The sequence below is a fragment of the Euprymna scolopes genome, chromosome 5 (genome assembly GCF_053919585.1).
Source record: "Euprymna scolopes isolate OS-2025 chromosome 5, ASM5391958v1, whole genome shotgun sequence".
Lineage (NCBI taxonomy): Eukaryota > Metazoa > Mollusca > Cephalopoda > Sepiida > Sepiolidae > Euprymna > Euprymna scolopes.
The window spans coordinates 82,623,996-82,646,211 of record NC_136486.1 but is presented as its reverse complement, the minus strand read 5'-3'; the positions used below and the strand labels follow the sequence as shown (position 1 = coordinate 82,646,211).

Below are 22,216 nucleotides of genomic sequence, written 5' to 3'. Positions count from 1 at the left end.
CGGCACATTGTATATCTCCAAACTTCACTTTGGCTTTCTTTATAGTTACACCTCCCAGCTCATTAATCACGTCCATTCCAATTATGACGTCGATCCCATCAACGATGTGATTCATCAAGATTGCCCTCACCTTTACGTGCATTCCACAGACTTTTATCTCCACTTGTCTGGCTCCTTTACATTCTATATTCCTCCCATCAACTGCTTTCATTGTACTGCTCCTTCCATATCCCTTCAAAAGTTTGGAATTGATTAAAGTAGTGGTGCACCCAGTATCGACAAGTGCAGTCATTACAGAATCATTCACCTCTACTTCTATTATAGGAAGAGGCCAGTATCGCGCCTTCATTTCATTGCTAGGGTAGCTTGCGGCGCAGAAGCTCCCCCTTGCCCGTTTCCCTGAATCTGAGGACAATATCTCGCAATGTGGCCAAATTTTCCACAATTGTAGCATGTTGCCCTGGCCCTAAGGATCTCTGTGCAATCTTTTTTTAGGTGCGGTCCTTGACATCTAAAGCACTGAAGGCTTGATTCTTTCTTTCCTTTATTAGTCTCATTAGTTTGCGCACTTGCGGCCAATGTCCGAGTTTCTACGACTCTTTTGCTGACTAAAAGCCGTGCAGTCGGTATCAGTTTGCTGACATCCATTCTCTCTATGTTCGGTAGCTGCTGTAATGCCACAGATACATCGTCTGGGAATCCAGTTATGAATGCCAGTTTGGCTGTATGTTCCAACCCTCTTCCCAGATATCCCGCCAGTCCAGCCAATCTTTTGATTTTATTAGCATAAACATCCACCGATTCTCCTGTCCACTTGAATCGTTGCAGTTTTTCGTATGCCTCAAAAGGCCCCTCAGTGAAGGCGGTCACGAGTCTCATCTCTATCAGTTCTGCATCTTCTTGTTCTGCATTATTCATCTCAAGATAGAGAGCGAGTGCATCTCCCTGCAAAAAAAGTGGAATAAAACTGGCAAGGTCTGGCACATGTTGAAGCTTAGCCACCAGTTTTACTTTCTTTATCCATCCGACTACATCACCTTCTCCACTAAAAGGTGGTATCACATCTTTTCCCAATCTCAACATCCCAGATTCCATGATCTGTTCTTGGCCGAAATAGCTTGTAGTTAAATACAATGACTCCACAACTCAATCTTCACTCTTCAATCCTGCAGTCCAATGCACTTCTGACAGCAATTGCTTCTGCCAAACAAAAAAGACGCCCTCTCTCCCAAATACAGGCTTTTTATAGGACAAAACCGTCCAAAGTTATTTGCATACTCTTCCCATGATCTCTAGTCTATAAATAGACGCAGTGGCCATTCTCTTCTTCTTCTTTCACTCTCTGAAGCGGGCGTTGCCAGTGGTAAAAGGTTTGCACGATTTTTTTTTTTTTTTTTTTACTACATTAGGTTTTATAAATTTTATAATTTTATTTTTCAATCAATTATTAAAATTAATATTGAATTTATTCAATAAAAAAATAGAACAATGAATTTATTGAAACGGATTTATTTTATGCTATGGCATAGATAAGCCACTGATCTTTTGCAGTTTGTTTTTTCACTTTACAATTTGAACCTACAAATATAGATGATACAATCATTAGCTCAATTACATAATTATTAGAAAGTCAACAGGCATTGCCCCGTCATGCGTTACACTTAAATATGATATTTTAATGCATGCAGATTTTGTATTTCATTATTATAGAGCCAATTCTCTATTGTATCCAAGATAGAGTAGTGCCCCACCCTCGGCATGACTTCATTGTAAAATATGCTTAAAAAAATAAAATAAAATAAAATTTATATATATATATATATATATATATATATATATATATATATATCAATTCATGCAGATTTCATATTTATTATAGAGCTAATACACCAGTGATTATTATATTGTACCCAATCTATAATAGTGATTTTAAAAGTTGAAAAAAGAAAAAAAAAAAGACTGTTGTAATCAGCGAGAATCGAAATCAAAACATACAGCGTTCCAGCTTTAGTTGTTAAGTTTGAAAAGTTTTCTAGAAATGATGTTATGACGTTAAAATTTCAGATAGTGACAAAAAAAAATTTCAGATTTACATATACAAGATTTAAGCAAGCAAAGAAGTTCAGACAGTCCACAGTTTTATAATTAATAAGATACTAACTAGATAAACATGAAACATGCATACATTTAGATAATTTTTCAGAAAAAATATTTTACACCTACTTGACAATAGAGAAAATATAATACAAATAACACTGTAAGCATAATTTATATTTATAAACAGCAATGCCAACAGATTTTTATCATTTCTATATTTATAGAGTTGGAACATTTCTAACGGTTTAAAGGGAAAAAATCCAGAAGACTAATAGCTTTCTAATATATGCTTTCGATGCAAGATTTATTAATTTGCATATTGGTTTACAAAAAGAACACCATTAATTAACTTAATTTGTATTGTTTTCTAATTCAATAATTGTTTACATTTTACTATTAAATTTCTATTCATCAATATTGATTATACTGTGGATAAAGGCTATGCATTTTGAGTGGAGAAAAGTTTTTCCATTCTTTTCTGATAAATTTAATTAAGAGGGGGATTCTGCATTTCCTAAATTTTTCCTCATGCAACACCAGGACATGAATCCTATTAGTTAATATATAAAATTAACTGAAATATTGAACAGAATCCAGTTTATGAAATAAAATAAAGCTTATTAAATAGGTTAAGACTTTTTTATAAGAAAATGTGAAAATGTTAAATGAACCATGTAGATTAAGAATAAACAGGTTTCAGTAACCAAACAGGACATTTAATTTGTGTCATTTTTGTACAGTTTATCTTTAATATCTTGAAAAATTGTAATCTGATAAATTGCTTCTAAAGTTCGAAAACAATTGGAGTTGAAATAATCCTATCAACACTATTTTGAGTTACATTTACAGGTTTAACATGTGTTTTTAACATATAAAGTTATCTTGTTCTCATAGTTCTTTAAAGTCAAGTCCAAATAGCAAATGTCTGACATTAATACTCGATTCAGACAAGCCTTTTTTTATTTTGCTTAAATATATTTTTCTGAAAATATTTATTCTGGCTAAGAGTGGAGACACTTTTTCTTATTTACCAAAACAGATTATAGTAGTAATGTTCATCAACCATAAAAACGCTTTGAATATTTCAAGATTTCAAGGTAAAATAGTTATTGTTGTTTCAGCGTTCATAGTGGGTCGGTTGAGTCGGCACTTCCAACTGAATTCTCTGCATCTCGTATAGACACTGCTCAGACACATCAGTTTGAAGCTACAGTCGATATCAGTTCCAGCCATTTGCAGTTCCAGCGGTGCATTCCGTAGAGGTGAGAACACAGGATCAGATCGGCATCTTGCTTCACCATGCTGAGCCACATTTTCAGCTGACCACTGCACCATCTCTTCCAACCCTGGAGTGGGGCTGGGTTGATGGTGATATGGATGAAGTCATCTGGTTGCCGGTGCAGAGTGTAACCAAACCATCAGACATCTCGAAAAGAGGATCTATTTGAGGGATGATAGCGTTTGGGACAAATTATTGCCAGTGAACACGAAGGATGCGGCATAGAGATTGGTGTTTAAAAGCTTCCAGTCTGCGCAGGTTACAAACTCATCCTGGCCAGAAGAATGGTGCAGACAATAGCTTCGTATATTCAAATTTTTGTACAGAGTCTAACTTCATTTCTGGATCAGAGTCGCATGTGAAGGTGACACTGTCATTATTGATATGGCTGCCAATATCCTTTTCACCTTGGCCTGTTGCGGTGATAATAGAGCTAATGTATTTGAGATTTTGGACCTTTTCAAGGATTTCTCCGTCAAGGAAAATTGGTTGTGAATTGTTTGGGGAGAATCCAGCCACTAGTAATTTTGTGGCGTTTATCTTCATTCCTATCTTTGAAACAAAAATCTGCATCTGATTAATGGTTGCTTGAATGTCATCAAAGCTTTCACCTAGGATAGCTATATCATCAGCATAGTTGAGGTCAGAGATGCGTAGATCATGGCTCATCATGACCTCTGGGAAATTGGCTACAGAGTTGGAGGTGATTCAGGTGATAGCATAGTTGAAAAGCGTGGGTGAGAGAACACAGCCTTGACGGACTCCCAAGCATAGTCATAAAAGCCAAAACAGCTCTCAAAATACCACCATTTTGCTCGGAAATGAATATTCTTTCATGTGATTTAATAAATAATAATCTACAGGATATATTTGAAGAGTTTTTTTTTTTTCAGCAAAGTAATGATAAAAATGTTAACATAAAATGACCATTTTGCATCAGATTTTTTTTTTTTTTTTACCCCCACGGTGCTTAGAAGCTCTACACCAATCCCCTATGAGAAATTTCATCATGAATCCCAAGTATTAAATAATTTAATGGTTTTATTATTTTTATGTGTCCAAATGATGATTCTAAGTTGATTTTTTTTGTACCACCTGTTTTTAAATAGGCTTTCTCCCATAATTTCAAACACTTTTCAGTGAAAGGAAACAATTGCACTAGTAGCACCGATAATTATAAACTAACCAGCAGCAGTCTCTGTTGCTCTGTCATTAGTTTAAAATCGAGTCTTGTAAACTACATTTATTTTGGGGGAGAAAAAAAACAAAAAACTTTTGTTTAAAAATAAAAATATGAAGTTTGTAATTCTTTTATAAAATTTTCTGCAAGAAATAGTGGTTTTCAAATATAACTTCCAAACTGTAATTGTAATAAATGATTTTATAGCTGCCAATTAAGTAGCAATACCACATTTTTTCTTTAGATTGAATAAACTCAAAACAAGCATTATTGAAAAGAGCTTAAAAACAAAGAAATAATATATTTAGTTTTTTTTAAATTGACCCGTTAGAACTAGATTTATGACCATTCAAAGTATCAAAAAATATGTGGTTCACTGGATATTTTGCCTTAAGTCAGTCCTATTCAAATGCATATAAGCTTGTGACTGAAAATGGTAGGAAATTTGCACAATTTACAGACTAACCCATCTTTAAAAAACTGTATCTTCAGATCTTTTTAACATATTAAGATGAAATTTTGAACATAATACCATGAAGGTTCAGTTAGCATTATTTACGACCATCTCACTTGTGTGTGTGTGTATTTACATAAGATGTGTGTGTGTGTGTGTATTTACATAAGATTATAATAGTATATATGCATGTGGTAACTTACAGACTAATTATTAACATACTAATTAGCATATTTCAGTTTCATTTTAACAGCTTTAAGTAGAAGCATAATAAAAACAAGTTTAAGAAAATGGGAGGTAAGACTTTATCATCATGCCAAATGTTATTCTGATGGACTTTATCATTTGTCATCATTACACTGTGAAAAATCCAAGATGGCACCACGATACAATTCAAAGAAATTAAGAAAATATGACTTGTAGCATATCAAATGAATGGAAATTTTGTACTGATTACAATTATGTTTTCAACTTCATTAAACTAATTAGGATAATTAAATTTCATTTTTAATAGCATCAAGTTACCGTAACAATTATCGGGCGAGTTTCTAGCATTATTTTGTGTAATTTTGCATTTTTAAGACATTGTCGAGACTTCAAGAGACATCACAGCCATTTTTTTCTTGTTCTCACGTAACGCTCAACACTACTTGTTTTTTGAACAGAGTAAACATATACTACATCAAAAATTTATTGAGGGAGGTAAAAGGGTAACATTTTTTTATATATTTGTTTTTTGGGCACTTTTTTATACCGCTGTGGATTATGAAACAAACCTAATAAAAGTTATTCTTTTACTAAACTGGATAAGTGGTTTGTGTGTTTCAACTCCTTAAAAAGCATGGTCATTGTCGATCATTCTTTTTCAAAGAGAATTTATTTTTTAAAAATATTCTTTTTCTTTCCATAATTAAAAAATTATGTTTGCTAAATAACAAAAATAAAATGAATACTTCATGTTCATAAGTTAGTTGTCAAACACTTGTTTACAGATATTTTGCATGCATTGTGGCGCACAAAAATTCTCATACTTACATGCGTTTGTCACGACTTCTATTGATTCATGCATAAAAAAATTTTTATCTAATGTTTTTCAAATTTTAGGACAAAAGAAATTAAATAGCATTTTAACAGTTTCTATCTTTGTACTGGAGGGACGTAAGTGTTGTGTTCAAATTCTGTAGAAAAGACAATTCATTACAAAAAGTGATCTATCGCCAGCAGGCATGCTATGCTGACAGGTTTCGTCATTAATAGATTTAAATAGTGATTTCTTCGAATATACAAATCACAACAAAAATATTAAAATACCATTTTTAAGTAAATTTTATTGTGAATCCAGTTAAGTTTTATTTTGATGAAGATAGGAGAAATGTACTTATTACTGGTTTAAAAACTATGAGTGTCAAATTAAGTAGCAGTGTGCTCCTTGTCCAGCAATAAACATTATGGTGTCTGGTATTGCTAAATTAAATAAAACTAAACAAGATTCTATTCTTTTAGACGACTATGTGTGAATACCTTAAAAAGACTTAGTGGAAAAAAAAAAATAATAATTTAGAACAGAAGGGGATCATTTGATGTATAATGATCCCCTATTTTCCGGCCATTATTGTCTTTTAGAGCAGTTAGTACTCCAAATTCTTTTGATATGTTTTCAATTTGAAAAGTTAGTATATATAAATAATACTACTACTAAATCTAGGGCCGAGTGACAACCCCCACCCCAAAAAGTGCTTCCCTTGAATCTGTCATACTATTAACCTTAAATCTGTGTGACAAGTCCCGAAATAGTGGATTATTTTACATTAAAATTATATGTGAAATTAATCCCCTACTCTCAAATAATTGCTTTTTTTTTTTTTTTTTTTTTTTTTTTTTTTTTTGAGTGTTTTCAGATAATTGCCTCTACCACTAATCCGAAGTCAAGGTGGCAAGCCTCCTCCTATCAAGACCCTCTTAAAAAGACAATTATAAAAAACGGGGGGGGGGGGCTCACAGGATTTATTTCCCATAGAAAAAAATGGTCAACTTCCCTAAAATGTTAGATTATTTTATAAATTTTTATATTAAATTTATATTTCTGTTAAGTTTTTCAGTGTGTTCATATGTAATTGCCTAAAAAAAAGGGAAGGATCATATTTGGGGGAGGCAGATGGGTGAGATTTAACAGGTGTTAATCTACAATAATACCAAACAAATCTAACAGTCTCAGTATTAGCTTTCAGTTTCTTGTACATAAAATGCATTACAATTTTTTGAATGCATACATGGATACTATTAATTTCTGAGGATTTTCAGTGTCACATTCGGATTCCTTGCATAAAAATTTCATTGCTTAATCTTGTGTTTTAAAAAAAGAAAAGATTTTTACTGAAAAAGTAGTGGAAAAAAAAATGTGGAAAAAAAAAACGCATATGGTAGGGAAAAATATCGAAATATGCGAGGCACAAAAATAGTTATAACTTTTTTTTTATCAGGTTTTAAAAGATTAAAAGATTCTTTCTTAGATCATCAAACTCTATGTAAGCCATAATTTAGATAGATATTTGAAGAGATTTAAATTTTTTCTCTCATGAATTCTGAAAAAGTAAATTATGTAACTTTAAGCGTGCACATTTCTCATCGTTACATATTAGTATTCCTTCTTTACTACTAATCGATTAAGAAAGTAATAAAGAATGCAAGAGAGTTGTATGCTCAATCTGTTAGGTCCAAAGTAGCTGAGCAGCGGCTTGGTTCCCACCAGATTAGGCAAATAGCAAACAGAATCCTGAACAGAAGCGTGTGCTCTATCCCAACTATTATCAATGGACCTGAGGTAATCTCGTCAGCATCACACAAAGCCAAACTCTTTGTCAAGAACTTTGCAGCTAATTCTACCCTTTGTGATCAAGGCTGCCAACCCCCAATATTTCCTCCTGTATCAGAAAACACGCTATGTGATATACGTATATCTGTACGTGATGTTGCCAAGCTAATCAAAAACCTTGATTCCAGTAAAGCAACTGGCCCTGACGGTATTCCAATTATAGTACTCAAAAAACTTCAACCTGAACTAGCGCCCATACTTACAAAACTGTTTAAACGTTGTCTTAAGGAGAATAGTTTCCCATCTCCCTGGAAAATTTCATCAGTATGCCCTGTATTTAAGAATTCAGGTGATCGCTCATCCCCCTCTCAGTAGAGGCCAATAAGTCTCCTGTGCGTCATGAGTAAGTTGCTGGAATCTGTGTTAAATACAGAAGTAATCAACCATCTCAACAAAAATAACCTTCTTAGTGACACTCAATATGGTTTCCGTTCTGCTAGATCTACAGCAGATGTGCTTAGTTATATCTCATAGGATTAGCAAATCTCTCGACGGAGGCAACCTTTCTAGGGCAATTGCTCTTGACATATCTAAGGCCTTTGATAGGGTATGGCATAAAGGTTTACTTCATAAGATCTCTAGCTATGGTATTGCTGGAAATGTCTTAATTATTAAATCATTTCTTTCTGATAGGTTCATAAGAGTAGTAGTTGAGGGGCAAAAATCAGAAGTTCACAGTATTAATGCCGGTGTCCCTCAGGGATCCATCCTGGGCCCAACTCTTTTCCTGATCTATATTAATGATCTTCCAAATCACATCCTTACATCATTTGTAGACATCTATGCTGACGACACTACCATTTATGGTAGCACATCTAAGACAGTAAACGACCAAGTTCTCTCCAATTCTCTCTCCTCTGATCTTGAGCACGTAGTACAATGGGGTAAGGAGTGGCTGGTTACTTTTAATGCATCTAAAACCAAGCTTCTCTCTTTACATCATCAACATTCTGATCCACATCTGGCATCAATTGAAATGAATGGCTCTCGTCTTCAGGAGGCCTCAAGTTTTGACAAGCTTCTTGGCTTGACCATTACTCCTGGTCTTAAATGGAACACGTACATCAAATCTGTTGCCAAGGCCGCTGGAAAAATGGTGGGATCTTTCTATCGATCCGGTAGATATCTCACTGCTGATGCTATTCTCTATCTATATAAGAGCCAGGTACGTCCAAAGATGGAATACTGTTGCCACATCTGGCCAGGAGCTGCTAGAAAGGACTTATAGAGTTCAAAATAGACTTCGTAGCCTCGTAGGAGATGTCCTTTTCTCTTCCTTGCAACCTCTATCTCACAGAAGAGATGTTGTGAGTTTGTCTCTGATGTATCATTATTTTCATGGAAAGTGTTCGACTGAGCTTCAATCTATGGTCCCCCCTCGCCAAACTTTCACAAGAAACACTCGTCTAGCTGTAAACACTATCAATAATTCCCCCCACTCTTTATCTGTGCCTAAACCTAAACGTAGATTCCATGAACAAAGCTTCTTTCTTAGAACTGCATGCCTGTGGAATTGTCTTCCGTTTTCCTGCTTTCCGGCTGACTACAATATGGTTGTCTTTAAGTCTAACGTAAATAAGTTCTTGATGAGCTGTTCCATATAAGTTATCAAATTTTCCAAATTTTCATTACTAATGATTACTATATTGTCCAATTTCTAATGTACAATCTTTAACCCTTATCCTTGAGTGGCCTCTTGGCCTTGATAATGTGGTGATGCCTATGTAAAAAAAAAAAAAAGTCACTTTGTAAAAATGACTTTTACAACATCGTTTGATTACAAAAGCAAAGCCAACAAAATTAATTTCCACTAGTTTGTGAACAAGTCAGAGCTAATAGGAGCTATCTATATATCTATAAAAGTGAACATGTCTGTGTCTGTGTGTGTACATTTCCCTACGCAATAACTGCCAATTTTAAGTCTACAAACTCGAAATTTGATATACAGGGTACTGAGATTTGGGAAAATCTTTGTAATCTGTTTTCGGCCAGAAATTTGGCTGTTAAGGGGTCAAAGTTTAACGATTTGACCTTTGGGAACTCTACCAAACTCCTCCGCCAATTTTGGGTCTAAACACTTGAAATTTTAGATATAGGTTCCTTGGGCGTGGATCTAACTTAACTTGATTTGAACCCAAAACAATAAATGTTAAGGGATCATAAGGGTCTTGCTCAACATACACCTCCAAACACCCGGGCAACGCCGGGCTGAAATGCTAGTATATTATAATTTGAAAAAGCATATTCAATTAAAACGACTGGATAAGACATCACCAATCAGTAAAAAAAAGTAACACGAATGGATATTTTTCCTCAAATCTATTCATTTGATATTATTCAATATGAGCAGAAAAACCAATTTTTGTTTCTAGGAGACATCAACTGAAGGTTAAAATAAAGAAAAATAACATTGGTAGTGTTTGATAAATAAAAATTTTTTTAAAATAATTCTAACTAGCAGGACCTGTGGAAATTCCACAGCAGCATTTTTCCTATGTAATATATTGTTGCTGGGCATGCTGTGAGTATTCTATTCAGCATGAATAAAGGCACAATCATATTCTAGTTTTTTTTTATTAAAACTGTACTGCCCCCTTACTAAAATAATAACTTTGATATATTTCCTGGGCTGATTATTTTATTACAAACACACTGGTCAATTAACTCACATTTTATCATTTCTTATAATTATTGAATATGTTACTATGTTCGACAATAATTTTGCATAATTTCAACCCACATTATCGCCTCTCCCTTTACTAAAATATTAAATTTGATATATTGTATCGGCTGATTATTTTATAAAAAAACAACTATTAATTAACTCACATTTCATCATTTTTAATAATTCTTGGATATGTTTACTAATTTTGACAATTTTTCATCATTTAAACTCACCATATCGCACACCTTACTAAAATAACTTTGATATATTTTCTAGGCTGATTATTTCATTACAAACACACACATAAATCAACTCACATTTCATCATTTTTCATAATTCTTGGATATGTTACTTATTTCGACAATATTTTTTTTATAATTTAAACCAACGTTGTCGCCTAACATTACTAAAATAATAACTTTGATACATTTGCTGGGCTGATTATTTCATTACAAACACACTAATCAACTAACCTCCATTTCATCATTTTTGATAATTCTTGGGTATGTTACTAATTTCGACAATCATTTTTCATAATTTATACCCACATTATCGCCCCCTCTTAATAAAATAATAGCTTTGAAATATTGTCTAGGCTAATTATTTTATTACAAACACACTAATGCATGAAATCACATTTAATCATTTTTCATAATTCTTGGATATGTTACTTATTCGACAATCATTTTTCATAATTTTAACCCACATTTTCGTCCTTCCCTCTTTACTAAATAAGTTTGATATATTGTCTAGGCTAATTATTTGCTTACAAACACACTAATCAATTAACTAATATTTCATCATTTTTTCGTAATTCTTGGATATGTTACTACTTTCGACAATAATTTTTCATAATTTAAGCCCTCCTTATCTTCTCCCCCTTTACTTATATAATAACTTTGATATATTGTCTAGGCTGATTATTTTATTATAAACAAACCAATCAATTAAATCACATTTCGTCATTTTTCCTAATTATTGGATATCTTACTAATTTCGATAATTTTTTATAATTTTTTTTTTTTACATAGGCGTCCCCACTTATCAAGGCCGATAGGCCACTCAAGGATAAGGGTTAAAGAGTGTAGAGTAGTCAAAAGGACAATATAGTAATCGATAGTAATGGAAGTTCGGTAAATTTGTTAACTTAAGTGGAAATTAAACCATCCTCGTCACCCTCTCTTACTAAAAAAATTACTTTGATATATTTTCTGGGCTGATTATTTCATAAAAAACGTACTTCATTTTTCTTAATTCTTTGATATGTTACTCATTTCGACAATTATTTTTAATATTTTTAACCCACATTATCAACCACCCACTACAAACATAACTTTGATATATTATCTGGGATGATTATTTCATTTCAAACACACCAATCAATTAACTCACATTTCGTCATTTTCCATAATTCTTGGATATGTTACTTATGTCGACAATCATTTTTCATCATTTTAACCCACATCATCGCCCCAATTACTAAAATAATAACTTTGATATATTGTCTGGTCTGATTATTTCATTGCAAACACACTAATGCATTAAATAACATATCATTTTTCATAATTCTTGGATATATTACTAATTTTGACGATTATTTTTCATAATTTAAACCATCCTTATCGCCTTCTCTTACTTACATAATTACTTTGATATACTTCCTGGGCTGATTATTTTATTATAAACACACAATCGATTAACTCACATTTAATCTTTGTTCATAATCCTGGATATGTTACTAATTTCGACAATTTTTATAATTAAAAACCCATATTATACCTCTCCCTCCTACTTATATAATATATTTGATATATTGTCTGGGCTCATTACAAACACACCAATCAAGTAACTCACATTTCATTTTTCATAATTCTTGGATATGTTACTAATTTCAACAATAATTTTCATAACTTTAACCCACTATGTCGCTCCCCCTCACTTAATAACTTCGATATATTGCCTGGGCTGATTATTTCATTACAAACAAATCAATAAATTCTGGGTATTCTCATAGTATAAATGTTTCATCTATCTTATCCAATCCTGGGTGATGCCACATATTCTGCTAATATATATCGTTCACCTATCTCATTCGATCCCGGGCGACGCTGGATATTTTGTTGCTATATGTTTTCCACCTATCTCATTCAATACTGGGCAACGCTTTCTGATAGTATATATTTGCACATCTCATTCAATCCCTGGACTGACTTCATGTCCGCCAACCCACTGTTGAAAACATACATTAAATAAAGTAATGCTTTAATCGTAAACTGTTTCAGCTATTTCCGGGACTGACTTTATATCCGAAACCCATTGCTAAAAATATACATGAAATAATGTAATGTCTGAATAGTAAACTGTTTCAGCCATTTTCGGGACTGACTTTATATCCCAACCCACTGTTAAAAATATACATGAAATAAAGTAATGTCCAAAACGTAAATGGTTGCAGCCATTTCCGGAACCGACTTCATATTTCCCACCCTAATGCTAAAAATATACATTAAATAAAGCAATTTGTAATGCGTAAACGGTTTCACCTATTTTCAGGACTGATTTAATATCCCCTACCCCACCGTTAAAAATATACATGAAATAAAGTAATGTTTAAATCGTAAACGGTTTGAGTAATTTCCGGGACTGACTTCATATACCGTAACCCACTGCTTAAAATATACTTGAAATAAAGTAATGTTTAAATCATAAACTGTTTCAGCAGCTTTTCGAAAGTAATACATAAAAACATTAACACGGTTAGGGATTAGGTAACCATTGCTTCAACCTGAATTTCTGAGTGTAATATCAGTTTCAGCATTCCAGTGACTTAAATCTTCCTTTTTTTGGTCTTGGTTAATGAAGGAGAAATCCTTCATTACTGATACAATTCTTTTTTTTTTTGTTATTGACCAGAGAGCCCCTTTTGGAGAGCTGGTTTCCCCCTAAATTTTTAACCGACCTCATGTCCAATTCCGCCCTTGTGGGAGGCAAGTAAACCAAAAAAAAATCAGAACGGACATTTTCCAGGGCATTTTATAATTAATCAGAAGTGACATTTCCAGGGCATTTTATAATTAAATCAGAAATAACTTTCCAGTTACTTTTTTAATATTAAAACTTTGTTACATGAAACATAGTACCTATTTACAATGCCTCCCCACGGGACAGATTTAGACACCAGGGTCGTTTTTTTTTTAACGAGAAGAAAAAAATTGTCTTAGTCGTAAAGGATTTCTCTTCCACTGAGAGAGAGGAAATTGAAATGTAGCACCTGAAGAACAGATACTACACTTTGATCTTAGCCAAAAGGCTAAGAAAGACAAATCATTTTTATTAGCATTGCCTCAACAGCGACACCAATTTTTTGTAAATTTTTTTTTTTTTTTTTTTTTAATTTAAGGGTGACAAGGTTTATTTGGAATATTCGACTTTCCTTTTTTTAGGGATGCACAGCATAATGGACGGAGCGATAAGTAATAATATAATGATAATTATAAGTTATCATCCTTTATTAGAACTCTTCATTAACATATCAAAATAGAAACAAGGCTTAGGCATGTTCTCATGAACAACATGCAATTCAGATGTTTAATTAAACACACCGCTAATAAAAGCAAGCTCATTTATGCTGACAAAATTTGGTGTACTACAACAGAATCATAGGCAGTTAAAAGCATAAGATACCTGACGAAACATCACATTTCTCCACCACATAAGAATGGAAAAACAGATCTCAATATCAAATAATGAAATAATAGCTATTTTCATTGAAAAACAGAATTCAGAGATGCAATAAAGCCCAATCTAATAACTGCAAGAAAATACAACCACCACAGAAAATTAACCTGTAAAAAGAAAATTTTATTATTATTTAGTTTTAAAATATTGTTTCCAATTAAGGATGTACATGTAATAGCCAATTATAAGTTAGTTATCTCCCTTTATTAGAATTTTTCACTGACATTACACTAATAACACTGGGCAACAATTTTTTATATTTTCAATGTTGTCTAGATTTCTACAACTGATTTTGGATATTTTTGCACTGCTGAATCAGGAAATGGCATCCGTTTCTCTCCATCAGATAAGATTTTTGTGCCAAGTTGATTTGAATAAAAAATAAATAAATAAAAAATCAGATCTTATGGCAAAATCGATTACATTTTTGTGGCATTATCAGCTGATTTTTGTGAACACATATCATCCTAAGCGTTTTTAAGAGAAAAAAAAAAAGTGTTTTGCCAATAACATAGAGTACTAGCAAAAAGAAAGTCCGCACTTGTAATTTTTTCAAAAACTGCAAATCTAAGCTAAATTTAATGTAACAAACTATACCTCATTTGGTTCGTCTTTTATTCCTCTATACTTTTACCTGTTCATATTTGACTTGTAATTGAAATATTCTAGTGTTCACATCAATTTAAAAAAATAACTTCAAATTGAGGAGGCAAAAAAGAAAGTCCACAGCAACAAATTCGTTTAAAACCAGCTTAAATTATCACCCCGAAATCAGTTTAAAATATCCACCAACAGCCAACAAAGCATCTCTAATTGCAATTGATGTTGTTCCAGGTTATACAACATAACATTTAGTCCATATGCCACGACTTTCTCTTAGTGATCGTCAGGAGCTCATTAATCTCCACCTTTCTGGCTTATCCAATCGATAAATCGGCCGCAGATTGAAATGTGATGGGAAAACGGTACTAAAGACTGTACAAATGCACCAAAACACCGGCAGTGTTCGTGATGCCCCTAAATCTGGTCGTACTAGAGTTACTTCTAACAGGGAAGACAATGCTATCAAGATCCGCAGCCTAAGAATCAGATTTGAAACGGCTCCCCAAATCAAACAACAGTGCAACCTTGTTAAAAAGTGCTCTCTTTCTACTGTCAAGAACAGATTAAAGGTATTTAATTTGCAAGGATATGTTGCAAGACGCTAGCCAATGATTTCTGTAAAGAACAGAAAGCGCCGCCTGGACTTTGTCAGATGTAATGAAGATCATGACTCTTCATATTGGTCAAAAGTGCTTTTTAACGACGAAAGCAAGTTCAATAGGCTAGGCCGTGATGGTAGGCAGTACGCCCATCAGAGGAAAGATGAAGAATTTAATCAAAGGGCTTATAAAAAGTTAACCCTTTAGGCCAGAGAAAACTGAAGTACAAGTAGCATTCATTCATCTTTTAATTTTTTTTTTGTTTCTCTAGATATTATCTCTATATCAAATTTCTGTTTAAAATTCACTCAAATTATGGTTTAGGTATTGACCTTTTTTCTTTCTTTTAGAGGCCTTCGTTTTTTTTTTGTTTTTGTTTTTTAAGTTTGTTTTTTTTCATTCTTTGAGATCTTCATTACCTTGTTATAACAGTTATGTGTGAACTCAAATTTTTCTTAATTTATGAAGTTTTGTTTCCTACATTTGTGAAAGTATATATGAAAGATCTTTAAAGTTTTTCAAATTTTAAAAAGTATATGAAAAAAAAAAAAAAAAAAAAAAAAAAAAACAGTCCCAAATCCTTCATTGGAAAACTTTGCTTGTAAGGCAATCTCTTGCAATCACTTCATTAGTTTGTTTCCAAGAATTTACACCAGTTTCTATAGAAATTATCAGTTGTTTACCATGAAAAACTATTTCAGAGAATTAAAAACAAAGCAGTCATTTATATCAAACATTCACAATTGATGTTTACATTTGTTTCTATTTTTTTTTTTTTTAATTTGCATCTCAAAATTTGTTCATTTACTGGTTACAGAATCAGAAAGGACAAATTTTATGTCAACATCAGTGATTACACTTCACCGGTTTAAAAATAAAGTTTTTTTTTTGTTTTGTTTTTTAAGTTAAAAAAGCCATAAATCAAGACAGCCAAACAGTTTAAATTCAAAGAAAGTAAATATTGAAATATCAGATGTTTCGAAACAGATGGTAAAAAAAAAAAAATCAATCATTGTTAAAAACTCATTATGAATGCAACTTTATGGTAAATCTCTAGACATGGCACAATTGAAATCAAAAGTCCAATTGGTAAAGCATCTGAGATCAGAGTGGTAGCTGTTGAGGAATACAGATGCATCGATTTGGTTTTGGGGGCATTCAGGAATAATCTAACATTCTAACAATGAATTTGTTTTAAAGTTATTGCTATAAAACAAAATTCCTCTTGTCATACTTCCTTGTATCAAGGACTTAAATTTGTTTTGGATCCCATCGTTGTTATTGCTTTTAATAAAAGTATTAACTTCTCCATGTTTATGTATATTTTTTATTATTACATTTTGAATTAGAATGCAATTTTACAAATTGAACAATCGTATTAAAATGAGATTTTCTAGTAAAGAAAATTTAAGACAATGTCTTAAATTTTCTTTACTAGAAAACATACACAACTCATTCAAAGATTGAAGTAATTGCCGATAGCGATTAAAATATTGAATTAAAGTTACATTTTCAACCCCCAAGAATAGATATCAAAAACCAGCTTGGTTTAGTATGTGAAAACAAGTAAATATAATGAAATCTGTTTAATTTCAACTTACAATAAATTGTTTTTAGGATTTTTATATAAAATAAAATTTAATCATTTCTCATGTACAGTTCTTATGTGACATTAGGTTTTGAGGGTTTTTTTGGGACTACTTCAAGTAGAGTCACTACTTTCAGTGAGGAGCCATTTATTTTCATGTGAAAAAAGTTTGGGTTTTTTTTTTTTTTAATTTGGTGCATGTGAGTGTGTGCATGTATATATAAAAGATAAGGCTACCTTAAAGAAAAAATGCTTATCAATTTGGTAGTTTGGAGTTGTCTTTCATAAAAAAAAAAAAAAAATTTAACTCGAAAACTTATTGAAAATACTAAAAAATCCCAAATTATACATTTTTTTTATAGAAAAATATCTGTCGAATAATCTGTCAGATTACTATGCAAATGAATCGAGTTGCACTCCAAATTTACAACTTAAGGTAATATCAGTATGAAAGTCTAACACATATAAGCAAAACAACCAAACCTTTAAAAAGTTAAAATAAATTAATGAAGATAGGTTTTAGTTAAAAATATATATATATATCCATCCTAGTTAATGCATTTAGATAATGGAGGACTAGATTTATCAAAAGCAATAAACTAGAAATAATAAATAGCTGTGGAATCAAAAAGTGATTCCAGTAGGTAAGTGGAAGTTTAGAATCTGATGTCATTTCCCTAAAAATTCATTGGTCTTATTTCTGGCAAATTTCAAAGCGAGTAGATGCAGAAAGTCAGTGCTCATCCCAAAACCCCAATGAGGTGGAGCAAGCAAACAATTTCATAGTCATAAGGACAGCTAATGCCTATCTCTCTCAACCCAGTGAATAATGATCTTTTTTGATTTGCTGATTAAAAATTACAAAAACATGAGCAGGGAAAGTCGATGTTGCCTTAGATTTAATAAGGATCACCAAATGTTTCACCCTCCCATATTTTATTGTCATCAAAATTGGTGAAATCAAGCCTTTTTCAATCAAATCGATTGCTTGCCTGCTTTAGTTGGGGGGACCCATCGTGTTGCACTGCAACTTCACATGCCTCCCCACAATTACAGTCTACAATACATTGTAGTTTACATTGCACTGTAGAGAACCTACTATTGATTTTATAAATTATTTTTATATATAATAGCATAAATTTAAGTTTAAAATGAAAATATCAAGTATCATGGTTCAATTGTGCTCTAAACAGAAGCATTCTTTCGAATGTGCCTGTCATATCACAAAACCTACTGTTGATTTTATATGCTGGGCATTTCTGCTTGTGTGGTAATAAAACTTCTCCAATGCACTTGTGATGTTAGGCTGTATAAGGTGTTAACTTTAGTCTAAATCGCCTGTTCCATCTTTCATCAGATTTTTTCGATTATCAATACTTATCGAAGAGATTCCCATACAAAACTTAACACTAACAGGCACATAAAATGCATATATTTGAAATTAAAAAAAAAAAAAAAAAAAAAAGCCCAGCCGTTTTAGAATCCATAGGGAACAAACTCTCACAGATCCTTTTATATAATAGATATTTTTTATAAAACAAATTCTGTTTCTTGTAAAACTGGTTGGCTCATATCTACCAATGCTAAGTCACCTGAATGGAAATTATGTGGCGATTTAATAATTGCAACACCCTTGTAATGACCATTGTATATGAATAGAAAATGAAAGAACTTATGGCAAAAAACCAAAGGAAATTAATTATTAATCATTTTTTCTATTCAGTTCCAAGAGAAAGAATCAAGTGTTGTCCAACATGTTGAGTAATAATGTAGACACAATTACATGAATGATGAGATCACCAAGGTAACAGGATTTGAAAAATGGAAGAGTGACAAAATGTGTCAGCTTAGAAACATTTTGACAAGTTGGCAATTGTGTTAGCCATAGCTTTATCCCCGCAGAAAGGACAAAGGATTAGATCAACATTTGTTTCATTGAAAAATTAGAAAAACTTCCACTTATCAAATAACTGTTTTAATATATTAACGCATCATAAGCGATATTATGATCATGATATTAAATTGTATGATTTATTACTTGCAGAAAGTAAAGCTTAAAATAGACAACTTGATGATGAAAATTTAATCGCATTAACTGTCTTCTTTTCAGAAGAAATTTTGAAGGTTGAAACTTTGTGAAAAACAACCAAGATGAGAAAACCAGTTCAAAAATTATAATTACTCCTGTCAAATAGGTTGTTTACAGTTGAGTTTTGTGTTCTGCATAGCATCTACATTGCTTGATGAACTTTCAAATTTGTGCAAAATATTGGTCATAGTCAACTTAAAGAACTTGGGGATATCTAGGTTGGAGAAAAAGTGAAAGTTACACTTTCGGCAATAACGTCTGTTCATCATAGACACTCGCTATTGGGCAATGAATCCCCACATGATATAGACCTAGAAAATTTGAGTCAGTCAAAATTTTGTCAGAATTTCAACTGATTTTTTGTTCAACTGATGTATGATCAATTAACAGTAATCATGCAAAGATTTTCATTAATTGATCAGATTGTGAGTTACTAATGTTTCTATGACATAACTTTGGGAATACTTCATTCAATATGAAGTAAAGCTCAGATAAGACATTGACTCATTTCTTACATTGTCAAGTGGAGGTATGCATTATTATGACTGATTTATGTTCTTTTTTTGGATATTAATTTTTTTAACTTCTAAAAAGATGAACAGAAAAAAGAGCTTACAAGGCAAAAAAGTGATGAAAAAAAAATGTTCTAGTAAATCTCACTCCAGAAACATTAAAATAAAAATAGATTATTATTATTATTATTATTATTATTATATATTTTCATCAGAGACATTTAACAAAAAAAAGTTTTAAAAAAGCCCATTAATGTGTCATTGAAAGAAAATCTATATGAAAATAGAGACTATCCTTATAGGATGGTCACATACCATTTTCAAATTCTTTAAATTAAATGAAAACAACCTTAGAGTTTGTTTCTTCATAACAAAGGGAAAAGAGCACAATAACAGGAAGCTACAAAGTGGTATAATCCTGTACACTATTTAATACTGAAATGTAACAACTTTACAATCAATACAACTGAGCAAGTATCACTTTCGTTTAGCTCATACAAAATATATCTATAAGAAATGAAATATCGGAAGATCTAACAGCATACATTACAATAAATTTAAAATGTGCAAACCGAATTATGTGACAATGGATATGCACAAGGATTTGTTTTAATCAGTTTCTTTTATAATAGTTTTTAAAAAATTCCAGATTGAAGATTTTTTGATGTGCACATTCCAAATCTAACGCGTGTTACTTAATGCTAGAATCAAAACTAATGGCAATACAAAACATGCTCAAAATATTTGCTTCTTGCAAATAACTAAGGAAAATTCACTTTACATTATATCCTTTCTTTTAGGTTTAGTTTTAAATTTCAAGAGATTTTTTCTTAATTTTCTTTCTTTTTTTTTTTTTTAACAGTAATGCATAAATAATTATAGAACTTCAATAAAATTGAAACAGAAATTGAGAAATGTTTTGCTATTAAATTTTTAAATAGACTCAAGGCACTTTTTAACATAAAAATATGTAATATTACATTATTAAAAAAAATTAAAGATATGACCAAGTGAAAAATATAAAAGAAAGAATTTTATTGTTTAAAACTATAAAATGCACATTGGGTTATTTTTTATATATTTTGTTTTCTTTAGTAAATGTAAACAAAACATAATCATGCATTTTAAACCTTCCTGTGTGTGGTTGATGGCTGATTCAAATACAAATTTAACAGAAAATTTTTTTAAAATAGTCTTAAAGAATTAGAATATCAACTAAAAATGATGAGTCATCCTATTAAATCTTAAAAATTTAAAGAATTTAAAATGAATCTTGGAAATTCACACTTCTCAAATATCTTTTCTGGGTTCATTTCATACCAAAATTGTTTAATTAGTTGAATCAATATTGAAGGATTTAAATATTGAGGGCGGGTGGGGGTGGGGCAACTTTTAAGCTTTTAAATTAGTATTAGTCTGAAAAGTAATGGATATGGGTATGCTGTGTAAAACAATGTAGGTAGCATATAACTATAATTTTAGCTTTATGCTACCATTAAGAGACAGAAGTAGTGACAGAATAATTTTGGTGCTGCTTCACTATGACAATGTACATGCTCACCCGAGTTGGACAGTATGATAATTTTAGCGTTGGTATCGATTTTGTTTAATTTTTGTTTTTCTGGACGAGTTCTCTTTATACCTTGGTTTTTTGCTTCAGTTTTTATTCATTTTTTATTTAAGGAAACTGTATTCTCTTATTCGATAAAGGTTAGTTATTATTCCACATCTTGTTAAATTGTTCCATTATTAGAATAAAGTATTTATGACTCCCCATTCTTTTATTCATGGAGTTAACTATTGAAATAGAATCTCCGGGGATTTATTTTCCAAAGTTAACTTCTTAAAACTGTTATGCTAACAAAAGATTTTATGTAAGGAAAGAAAAAACATTGAATCTTTGTTCTCTTCTAATTCTTTACTTATTTTGGCATGGTTTTAAGAGCAGAATGGATCATACCCAAACAACAGTTGATGATAAGACTCAACCATGCACACTTTTGATATTTATTTGTAAAACAATTGTTAGATTTTTTAAATTATGACACAATCTACTTTAAAATGACACCACAAAGCAAAAGTAGTTGTGAGTTGGATCCCTTGCCAAGTTTAGCCATGCTGACGATAGATGATACCCAGAAACATGTGTCCATGGATAAACTTTTATACACAAAACTATAAAAAAAATATTTAAATAAAATATTTGAATATTTAATAAATAAATTAAAAAACAAAAATGTCCTGTTAAAAAGGGGGGGGGTTAACCCGTCCACAGCTTAGGAAAACGAAAATTAAAAAAAAAGAGTGCTTATATCACTAATAAAAAAAAAAAAAAAATAACAGACCAAAAAGCAGTAAAATATTTTAACTTCATTGAATAAAGCAATCCTAAAAATAAAATTATTAGTGCAGTTTGCATGTACATTGTAAAATATTCCGTTTGAAATTTTGAATTTCTTGTTTTATTTTTAAAATTTTTAAATTATATTGCACAAAAGTACAATTTAAATTTATTTATATTGTCTCGATTCTTATTCATA

At 31.5% G+C, this 22,216-nt stretch overlaps 1 protein-coding gene and 1 pseudogene across 1 annotated transcript in view; both read right to left on the bottom strand.

Annotated features, from left to right (window-relative positions):
• LOC145276893 (ras GTPase-activating-like protein IQGAP1) overlaps positions 1 to 22,216 on the bottom strand; it is a 274,771-nt gene that overhangs the window by 223,994 nt on the left and 28,561 nt on the right. The gene's annotated exons all lie outside the window — the stretch shown is intronic.
• On the bottom strand, positions 13,755 to 13,870 carry LOC145277206 (U2 spliceosomal RNA; annotated as a pseudogene).